Raw genomic sequence first — 12,354 nt, forward strand, 5'->3', positions numbered from 1 at the left:
GTTAGTCTTTGATGCGTTTTAGGCGGTAGAAGTGCCTGACTTACAAGATGCAAAGATTACATAATGATCAATCAGACCAGTTTTGAGTACACCTGCTTCATAAGTGTTATTTGGTTTTGTTGGGTATATGGGGTCAATAAATGATTGAAATTTTTTCTGAATTTGGTTGCTTTGTTTGACTAACTGAACCAGATCCAGTTGTATTAAAACGTTACTCTTTTTGAGATTGGGAGCATTTAGATTCATATTAAAGTTACTTAAGATGATAAGTTCATGGCAGATGTTTTTTCAATTTGCAATATAATTTTCACATGTTTCTGACCATACAACAGGGGAATTGGGAGGCCGGTAAACAACTGAGGTGTGAAATGGTTTGGAGTATGGTTGAGAAATTTTTAGGGTAATATATTCAGGTAGAATGTTATCAAGATCAGGTAGCGAGATGAGGTCGACATAAGCGAGAACATAGGTCAAAACATCACTACCCTGCCTACCTACAGGGACTGTATTCTATTTTTACACTGTATTACATAACAATGAATATACAACAAATTACTATCTATTGATTTGCTTAACAGTGTTTCAGAAAGATGAAAAATTTTAAAATGGTATTTATTGATTAGATATTACACATCATCTTCTTTGTTAAGCAGTCCCCGTATGTTTACAGGAGCAATGGGTAATCCAACAAAATTAACAAACATTGTTATTACTAATGAGGTTTGTGTTGGCACAGAGATGATCTACTCTGAAGATCCTATTTAAGTTGGAAAGTAGTAGGCTATTTTCTACTGCTCGTTTTAGTTGGAGCTCCCCTTTGAATGTTATTTTCAAAGTACACAGTGGTTGCTGGTCTTTGACAAGCCTAAAATATGAGGCACCGGAATATTTATTTTGTATGGCCTCAAAAATTTCTGAGGCAGGTACATGTATATCTTTAGGAGCTCCTTTTACCATACCGATATGTTCCAATGAGTGTTTGGGGTCGATAGTCATTCTAATAACAGAGCCATCAAGTCTATCAGCTATCCAGTCTCTGGTGATCTTAACTGCTGTCTCTGCAGATTTGAGTTGTAGTATAAATCTTGGATTTGGTGATTGAAATTCGCAGTTTTGGACCATGTCTATTATGAGAGGACCATGGTTAACACATAATGTATGCCATATTATGTCTTGGTTAGTGTGTTTGAATAGCTTTTGTTAAAGTTTTCGTCACTGCGGCTTTAGGCTACTATTTTTAGGATTAGATACTGTGATAGATGTTTTAATGAATTGGAGTTGGCTAGCATTGTCTGTATTTGTACAGCACTGTCTGCACTAGCATTACTGTTTCATGTTGGTAGCTGATTTTCGACTTTATAGATTTTTCTGTCAGCTGACTGACCACCTTTTCCAATTTTGAGCAGTTATTACAGGAGTTAGCATCAGTAGATTTTGTAGTAGTGTGACTATATGGTAAATCAAAGCTGTTCATCGTAGAGTTGAGAGTGAGAATATAATCCTCATTAATATAGTAGACAGGAGGGTTATATTTTAATTTGGCATAAATTCTTCGGCTTTCGCTAAAGTAGAAAAGCCTTTGAAGCAACGTTCACTATACTGCCCTCTGCGTTAGAAAAGCATTATCTGCTTTTAAAAAATCCACTTGCTAAACTTACTGCAAAGCAGTTGTAAAATATTTGATAGGTGAAAGTTATCAGTTATGTCATCATGATTAGTACAATATCAAGCTATATCAGAATAAAGTGTTAGTATTATAATTAACCTATCTTAATGCATGTTGCCTGCAGTTGCCTGTAACAAAGGTCTCTACCAACTGCAGAAGAAAGGCATTACTGACTTTTAATGTTTTGTTTAGGCAGATTCCTCACATACATTCAACCATCAATCAACTCAATAAAGCATTACCAAAAAAATGTTTTGTTCACCGCCTATTTCTATCAAAGTTTATAATAATTTAATTAGCACATGTCTCTTAATTCTTCTCATGTACATCATAGTATTTTGTGGAATCAAGATGAAACCATCACTCAAGACTAGTAGACTCCCATATGAAAGCATCAACTAAAATAACCTTGTCAGGATGGTCATCTTGAATGTAATTCTCACATTGCTCAGAAGAGAAAATATTGATATAACTCCAGCTCTGGGAACTTGTGTATAAGGAGCAAAATAACTGGATTCATCCCACTGTTGATAAATATGAAGCTAACACCAAAAAGTTCTCTACTCGCCAAAGAGAGGGAAGTTTGACAAAGCATTGTTAAGATAATTACATATCATGTTTACATATCATTTTACACATCATAGCACGTTTGATGATAGCTGTTCAACCTTTTGACTGACAAATTATTCTTTGCAAAAAGCGCTGTGGTGTTGCACTGTTTTTCAATCAGTGGTAGCATTTAGTTTTAGCTTTTGCTCTGTTATTAGTTGGTCTATCTAGCCCAAACCAACAATAAATCATGAAATAATTTCCAATAACAAAATATGGTTAATAGTAACTACCTTGGGTGATCTTATTGCAATTGAAATAAAAACCACTGTCTGGGCTCTAGTTTATAATTCATAAACGCTAGCCATTTTATTTTGCTGTTAGAAATGTTAAGATAATTTGAAAGCAGTTTGGGATAACTAGAATAAATTGATGCAGAATTATAAAAAATAAAATCAATATAAAAAAAGCAGAAGTAGAGCTCTGAAAAAATGTAACATCGACTAACAAATATATTTTCCTTCCAAAACACAATTATCGCTAGCAGAAGTTTTCTACAGTACAAACAAAAAATACGCCTATAAAGCAAGCTTTTAAAAAAAGAACTAAAAATATAATTTTAACCATGTTAGACATAAAACCCTGAAAAAACAGAAATAACTGAAAAACTTCAGTCAGCTATATTTACTTCACTTAGCTTATCTCTTTTGAAGTCAGTTTTTTATCTTCACACAAGCATCAGACCGGGCCAAACAAAGGACTACGTTACTTTTTTCAAGGGTGTTACTTTCAAAGTGTTGAGCAAAAACAGAAATGCTTTTAAACTCAAAAATGAATTTGGGCAAGATATTATAACGGTTTCACCTGAAACGGGCATATTATACGTTTTGCTGAAGACAATTCAAATGGTTTATAAAAACGTTTTAGGGCATATAAGTTTAAGAACTTTGATTCGGAGTATCGTGGTGATTACTTTGAAGATCAATATAAATTAAAATGTTAGGTTTGACACTATTATTGCATTACATCTCAAATAATTGTGACAGTTTTATTATAGTACATTGACTTTTCTAATCTGAACCTTTGAAGGATTTTAGCTTAAAGGTACACTAGTAGTGTTTCCGAACTACTTGAGGCAGGTTCATCAATCTAATAATATCAACTACATCTTCATGGTATTTCTGAACACAAAGTAAAGTATATTGTATCACAGTTTCTTATTGTGATTTGTAGACTACAGAATTTGTAGACTAAATAATTTTAAACATGCAGAAGTTATTTTCACAGTGCTCATATGTATTTTATAGTAATATGCAAATGCAAAAGAAAACATATTTTGGATTATCATAATAATTTTATCAATTTTACATTTTTCATAATGTCCAGTCATTTGAAACTCTTACTGTTTTCTCATTTGCTGATTAGTTCAAACACTTGAAAAATAAAAGTGCCTTAGCATAGAGCATATGATATGCTCACTTTAATGGCATCTTGCAAAGTTAATTTTTATGGCAACCACATAATTTATAGACACCAATTTTTAGAGAGTTATCACAAACTGAATAGCTGAATTTAATTTTGACTTATTTTTTTGACTGAATAAAGTCAGATGATGTGTTTAGTGTAGGCAGTTATATCTAGTGAGTAAATTAGACGTATCATTACTTCACAGCAAAATAGGTAGTAAAGTTTATTGGATAATACTGGCTTAGAAGCAACTATCCTGAAAACCTGCCTTCTTAACACTTAAAGTCTTTAAGAGGTTACTGACTATAATTCTTTCTATGTTGTGGTAATACCACTAAAATCGGGCTATTAACTGGCATAGCAAATAATTAAATGCAGTGATATGTAAATACATTGCACCGAGTCCTGTCAGAGCCAGCTATGTTAATAATAACAACAGGTTTACTCATATAAAAGCTCTGAATGCCTGGGCTACTGATTTAACAATCGGGCTACAATGAATTAGCATGTACCATAGCATCGGCAGCAGCATGTAGCATAGCATTGCATAGCATCAGCAATATGAAGGTCAAGGTCGAGCATTGTGGCAAGTTAAATTTTTTATCGCCGATATCAATTATGAAAATATAAGTACGTTTTTTATTAACACTGGCTGCAGGATTGAAATGATTGACGATAATATACAAGTGTAGATTACATCAAAAAATCTACGAGTAGGAAGTTCTATGCGGTGGCCAACGGTCACAAGCCTGGTATTTCTGGCATTTGTAACTTAGCTGAAAAGCAAGTCTCTCGCTATAGTAAACATTGCTTCAAAGGTTGGTCTACTTTAGCTAAACCCAAACAACTCATACTCGCCAAATCAAAATTCAACCCTTCTGCCTACTATATTAACGATTATTCTATTCCCAATCTCAACTCTACTATAAACAGCCTTAGCTTACCAGATAGTCTCACTACTACAAGACTTACTGATACTAACTCCTGTAGTAACTGTTCAAAGCTGGAAAAATTGATCAGTCAACGGACAGAAAGAATCTGTAAAGTAGAAAAGCAGCTGCCAAGACGACACAATAATCTACCGTCTTCTACTTGTACAAAAACTAGAGGAGCTTGAAGTCAAAATCACCTCTATAACATTTCAACTTACTGAGATAAAAAAAATTGAATCAGACTTATGCCAATGTTTGCACTACGCAAAAATAACTTTTGAACCATAACACTCACATACAACCACTGGCACTCCAACATCTGCTAATCAACATAAATACTCATACCAATAGGAATCCCGTAGCAAGCTCTACAACTGACCCTGCTACTACTGCACTTCCAGCCAACAGAAGCAATGTTAGTCAACTCAAATCAAGTAAAACATTTACCACAGTATTAAAGCCTGAAAATTGTATTGTCAGAAGCCGCAGTGACAAAAACTTTGACGAAAGCTATTCAAACACACTAAACAAGACACAAGATGGCATACGTTATGTGTGAACCATGGTTCACTCATAATAGGCATAGTCAAAAAATACGAATTTCACTGATCAAATCCGAGATTTATATTGCAACTTGAATCTGCAGAGACAGCAGTTAAGATTACCAGAGACTGGCAAGTCGATAGTTTTGGTGGCTCTGTTATTAGAACGACTATCGATCCCAAAGACTCATTGGAACATACGGGTATGGTAAAAGGAGTTCCTAAAGATATACATGTACTTGACTCAGAAATATTTGATGCTATACAAAATAAATACAGTGAAACTCCGATAACTCAAACTTCAAGGGACCGAGCAAAAGTGTTCGAATTATCAGAGCGTTCAAGTTATCAGAGCACTGTCACAAGTCCATGTATTTACTTATTTATTAGTGAATACATGTACATATACAAACTATAATATAAATCAAAAGCACAAATGACTTGTTTCAAATTTAATGCTTCTAATGTAAAGCTTAAAACGTTTTTATCAAAAAGTATAGAGATTTTCCTATCACTTGAGATTGTTTTGTTGTTTGAGGTGATGTTATTGCCAGGACGTTTTTTAGATTGACATTGGCAAAACTTGATCGTTGCTGAAATGCTCAAAAGAAAAGACATCTTCTTCTTTTGAGCGTTTTACCCACGATCAATTTTGCCGATTTTTCTTGAGGTTTATGCAAAGATTACCTTACTTTACCTCGGATTCGTTAAGAGCAACACTCTGAGGCAGTTCAATTAAAAGTTTTACGAGGTTGTACGGTACATTGTATATCACTCACGCTTTTTGAATGGATACTTATTGAATGTACACACGTATTCTGTGTTTAGGACAAACGATGAATAGTTTTTTTAGCAAAGACAACGTATACGTTTAATTACTTACAACATATTTAAGACGTTTTAAACATTCAACATTCCGACGTTGTTCAACACGGAATCAACGTTGGAAAACTATTCATCACGGGCTAGCCGGGTCACGCACTCAAAGATTTTTGCCACGCAAATACAAAACAAAAACAACATGCTGTTTTGTTTTGTATGTGCGTGGCGAAAGTCCTTGCGTGTGTGACCCGGCTAACCCGTGCTATTCATCGTATAGCAGGATAAATCAAATTTCACCAAACCTTTAGAAAAGTCGTTGACAAAATTATTTTGCCGATGGAGGTAATAACGATGCTTATGAATTACGAAAAGTTGAGGTTTACCTCTATGGCTTGGAATAAAGTGATTTTCTAAAGCGATAGCGACCGTTTCGGTAGCCGTTGGGGAAAAACAGTTCGTTATAACAGTGTTGAGTTCGAGTTATATAGAGCCATTTATCATTGCGTGGGAACGGACCACGCAAATCCATTCGAGTTAACCATGTGTTCGCTATATCCGAGGGCAAGTTATCCATGTTTCACTGTATTGCGGTGCCTCATAATTTATTATATTTATTATTTTTTCTGTTGAGACTGTGCTTAACTCGTTTACTTCTAAACTAAACTCAATTATCTTGTATCACTTAAAAATCAAGACCAGATTTGTCAAGTCTTCAACTCTTCTCTCTGGTTGGACAGGGAAATTCTGAAAAACATGAAAAAGAGAGATAAACTTAAAAGTCATCAGTTATGGAATGAAGATAAAACACACAAAAATTACAAGACAAAAATGCAATGGAAAAAGAAGAAACTTTATACATGTATTTCTAACTTAATTTCGGAGTCAAGAGCTAGGCAAACTAAGAAGCGGTGGCAAGTTATGCACAGCACTAACGATAATAACACTTATCCAGATTTGTCATCAGAAACTGATACCCCAGAATGTTCGTTGGTAATGTTTGCACTTAGCAAACATTTGGTCAATATTTCTAGAAATTTTAATATCGAAAACAAACACAGTCGGACTCCTATTTGGCAAAGCTATTCTCACGCTTCAGATACTATTTCACCTATACATACAACCAGCATAATAAACATATTGCATCACATTCGTTCAAACAAAGCTACAGGTATTGACAATATCTCAATATCTCAATTCAAATTCTTTGCATATCACTGCCATTCAAAATCATCCGACTCACAGATATCATTAAAAGAGCTATTAATTAAGCAAGCAACTTTCCCTGAACTATTGAAAACTGCTATAGTTACCCCACTACACACAGGTGGAGATAAAAATAGATTATCTAATTGTAGACCCATATCTGTACTTCCTATACTTTCTAAAATTTATGAAAGACATACAATTACTGCGCTTCAAATACACTTGGAAAGCAACAATACTATTAGCAGCTTACAGTCAAAAGTTAGAAAAAAACCACTCTTGCATAACCACAATTCATCATCTCTACTCTGCTGAATCAAACATGGTTAAAAACAGAAATACTTTAGTCATTATCTTTCTTGACTTTTAAAAAGCTTTTAAACATGGTTAATCATAATATCCTTATTTTAAAACTTCCAAACATAGGAATAACTGGTAAAAATTTTTACACCATCAGGTCATACCTGAATAAACGGCACCAATGCGGGAAAATAAAAACTATCTGCTCAGATCATGTTCCTATTGCTACTGGCGTTCCACAAGGTTTAATTCTTGCACCCATTATGTTTCAAATTTTTATAAATGATTTACTTAATTTACCGCTCCACAGCACACCTCATGCTTATGCTGATGATACTTCATTCTCTATATCCGAAACTGACCCTTCATGCCTTCTATCTAAATTAAATGCTGGCCTAACACTTGTCCATCAGTGGTGCGCGACAAATCAGATGTCTCATTACATCTGAAAATCTTACAATATCTTAGTATATCCACCATTGAATTTCCTTCTGACAATTTTCTATATTCGACAGTACCCTAACAAGACAATCTACTTCTAAACTACTTGACCTTATCATCAACGAGTCTTTATTATGGCTAGACCACATCTCCTTTAATCTAAATAAAATATAATCTAACCTACGTTTATCTTATAACATTTGCCATCTTATGAACTTTAATACTACCAGACTATATTATTATTTTTTTTTTCATTCCTATCCTATATTGTATATGGCCCACATGTGTTGTACCCTATAACACCTGTAAAATATACCAACGCACTATTTATGTTACAAGAAAAAGCTTTGCGGCTTATATGCAAAGACCTAAACATACTTCATTAAAACCATCGCTTACCACCTACCAACTTAATAGCAAGCACTACTGGTGTTCTTTCCTTACCTAAGCTATCACAGTGCTTTACCTGCCCCACTGCTCATTCAATCCTCAACAATAACTGCCCTAAAGATCTCTGCTATAGGTTTCAAACCATAAACCTTGATCACAAAACTAAGACCAGATTAAAATCCCCAAGTGCCATAAACCACAACAAACTTAACAGTAACCTGCTAAATTCATTTAATAACTTTTGCACTCATTGAAAAGACTCTTCCTCTGCAATCTTTTAAAACAAAGCTCAAACTACATTTACTATTCTCTGACCATTATATCATTCATCATGTAGCCTTACCTGTTTTACCAATTTTGTATTATACGTTGTTTTAATAACTAGAAATTTGTTGTCAAAAATATACATAACTATTTTCACAGAATTTATATTTGTCCACTTTTTGTTTAATCAATACTTGAATTAATCCTTAATTTTGCTTTTTACATATTTTATGCTTTCAGTTGCAACATTATTATATTAGTTAGTCTATTCATTAGTTGCTTTTTTAGTTAGAGTATAGTTTTTTTTTGTTTGTTCATGTTTTTTCTGTACATTTAGTTAGTTTACCTCTTGTGGTACATTGTGGAAAACCTGTTGTAAAGTATGAATATTGATCGCCACAATTAAAAATTGCTTATATATATAATATCATCTCATTTAGAGTAATGGTCATGTTCATGGTCATGCTTTAGAATCATGCTATTAATATTCCATCTAATCCACACATTGATTTTAATTATACATTAGTAGCGAAATTTCTTGATTTATCAATGCATATTTTGTTTGGGGTCTAAGGAAATTTAAAAGTAAACTCTAGCAGCTTTTACGGAGCCACTACTGAGGTCTAAATTGCTATACTAAGTGTCACAGCACGCTGAGAGCACTGAGCCTATGCGGATCGGTTGCGAGAGCGTTGACGTTGCTTTCCGCATCAGCAATTTTTTTTGCGAAACTATTTAGCTTCAACTTATGACTTTGAAATGCCTTTTTGTATTGAAATCTGATTCTAATTCTAGCAATCAATGGAGTTATAATTTCACTGTATTGTATTTTTTTAATGGTCTGATATACAAGTGATTGCTATTCAATAGTCTGAAAGACTATTCATAACAAGGCTAATAATTTAAAAGCTGACAAACCGAAGTGGTCGTGTTAGACCTTTGAAAGAGGAAGTTTTTCATTTGGATTAAAGCCTTTGCACCTAGTAATCTTATTCTATAGCCTGTAATGGAATAGGCTGTGAAAATATGTTTGATATGTGGTCTCTGTTGTCAATAACCTTGCTGCTGACTCTAATCTTACATTCTACAGAAGGTAAGTCTGTAAGTTATGTTGAATTATGATGTGTAAGATATGAACAAGTTTTTTAATATACCGTAACACCTTTATTTAGATGTCAGGGCATCCTATTTTTTATCTCTTGCCCTATTAGAGGTGATCAAATAGAAATGGCATTCAAATAGAGGCTGGCATTGTGTTTTTTAACAGCTTGTCCAAGTGTACGTTAGATAAATTAAACCCTTGTAAGGGTGAAGTGAATTGCACCTATTGCTTGTGCCTTCTTTTGGGCAGAGGGGCATTAAACCTTTTCTATGTAATAAATCTGCAAACTTGTCAAGGATTTCTAAATAGATATGCATTGGAAAGCCTTGAATAGCTCTACCAGTTGATAGCTACTGCTCTAAAGTAACAAGGGGTAATAGTAAATAGTCTGTGGTTCTTTGCCTAGCTTTGCCAGTCGTTAATGCTTTCATTTTTAAGTTTTTTCAGTGTTAAAGGTATATTTTCATCTTATAACTATATTGAGCGATAATGCATAAAAACTAATTTGACTCATCGATATGATTGCTACAGCTTGCAGCCCAAACTAGCTTTTTATGTGCAATAGAAAAGGAGTTATGAGCATCGATCCATTGTAAGCTCAAATTTTGACAATGGTGCTATGAAATAAATTGCTATAAATCTGCGACTTTGCAGGCTGTATCTCAATAATATATCAGATGCTACAAATACATATATTGGAGAATAGGCGATATATATGAAAGATCTTTATAATACATGTATGTACAAAGTTAACATTTTTGATACACAAATATTTGCTTCGTTGGCTCTTCCAGTTGAGTTTTGATTGCTGCTTTTGGTGGAACCAACATTTTCTGGCTGTTCAAAACCTTTAATAATGCTCTCTGACAACAAAAGATTTTCTGCACTGCTGAACTAGTCAATATTAGCGTCCAAAAACCTTTTTCAAAACATTTCTTTGAGCAGGGCAAAACCTCTATGCGATGTATTTCGTATTATTTGTGAGCTTTTATCAGCATCGCAAAGCACAACTTTTAACCTGAAGCTAGTCGTATGTATACCATTTTAAATATGTTAAAGTATCAAGACTTCATTAAATAAAGAAATAATATGAGACTGATACAGTTATTAATTATTTCTACAGTGTTATTTTAAAAGTTTTACCACAAAACACACTGGTGTTGGAAAATGGACTTTGATGTGAGCAGAAACAATGAAGGAGTAAACTGTTATTGATGTAACCAAATCATTATTAGTACAATTTTGTTGACATTTCTACTGATTACTCGTTATTATGGGTTTGTAGAAATCAAATAATGTCAAATTGGTGGTCAAATGGAGGTGACATTCAATTAAAGGGTGGTGCTCTGCTTTTCATCCCTTTTTCTATATAGTGGATCAAATGGAGGCGGAGTTCAAATAAAAGTGGCATTCAATTAAAGGTTTTACAGTAATTTCGGTCAAAGCAAATATTTATTGCAGATTTATTTCAGTGCAGACATATTCTGACAGCTTTATAAGTTCTGAGAAAATAATAGTTTTTTGTATGTAAAATAGCTGAACAGGATTCAATTCACTTCCATTCATTTTACAGATACACATAAAAAAGTCATACTACTTTGAAAAGATATTTTTTTATTGTTCTAATTCTTTCACTACATGCTTACAAAATAACAAATATGTATCGAATGGCTATTTTTTGCTATATAATGTAACATGATTATATATACAGTACTATATAGAAATGTTAATTTGCAACAGATGAAGTGGGTAACATTAGTGTAAGGGAAACTTGATTGCAACATATTCAGTTTGCTTTTGTGTACTGAATATTGTACATAGTGACACAACAGTACGCTTTACGTACTTTTGTGTCACTATATACACTTTGGCGTTGGCCCAGTAAGGAATTATCCGCTTTTACCGACACCGAGTGATTATCGGTATCTGGAAAACCAATAATTTTCAGTGACCGTTAGTTATCCGCTGCCAGTTTGATATAGTCGGTATTTATCTGTGAAAGCCTATCGATAATTGGTTATTCGCCAGAAATATTTTTGTATTTGACAGGCTACAGCATTTCCAGCGACGTGTGCGTGGGAGAATTTCCCGCACAATGAGCTACTTATGGAAGAGCACATTTTACATCTCGCCAACAATCGCTATGTAACGGAATGAAAAAGAAATGAAAAAAATGAAAAATAAAAACTGCTCATCAATTGATGTTAGCAAAGACGCATCTTTGAGGAACACGCTAATAAAATAGAGTTGCTCAGCGCACATGGGAAATCATAAATTTTTTTCTCAGACGTTCTGAAAACACAACACATGCGAATTATATTATAACTCTTTCTTCAACAAACATTACCACACTTACCTATAAGTATCTAGTATTATATTACGTTTTACATTGATAAAATATAAAACGTAATATACGTTTTATATTTTCTCAAATTTAAAATGTATGTTACGTTTTATATTTGATACATTTGATATATTTGTATGTCATATATTTGATTTATCCCTCCACCTGTGTTATATAAAAATGGGCAGTAGGTAAGCTGAAGTTAAACACACACTGAAACCATATACCGAACTACAATACCAATAATACCAAACTCTTTTAGTTGGCAAGGGATACCGAATATGTTAAATACCGAGGATACCGACACCGGAACAACCGATAAAAAAGTGCAA

This window comes from Watersipora subatra, chromosome 9 (genome assembly GCF_963576615.1).
Source record: "Watersipora subatra chromosome 9, tzWatSuba1.1, whole genome shotgun sequence".
In the NCBI taxonomy this organism is placed as follows: Eukaryota; Metazoa; Bryozoa; class Gymnolaemata; order Cheilostomatida; family Watersiporidae; genus Watersipora; species Watersipora subatra.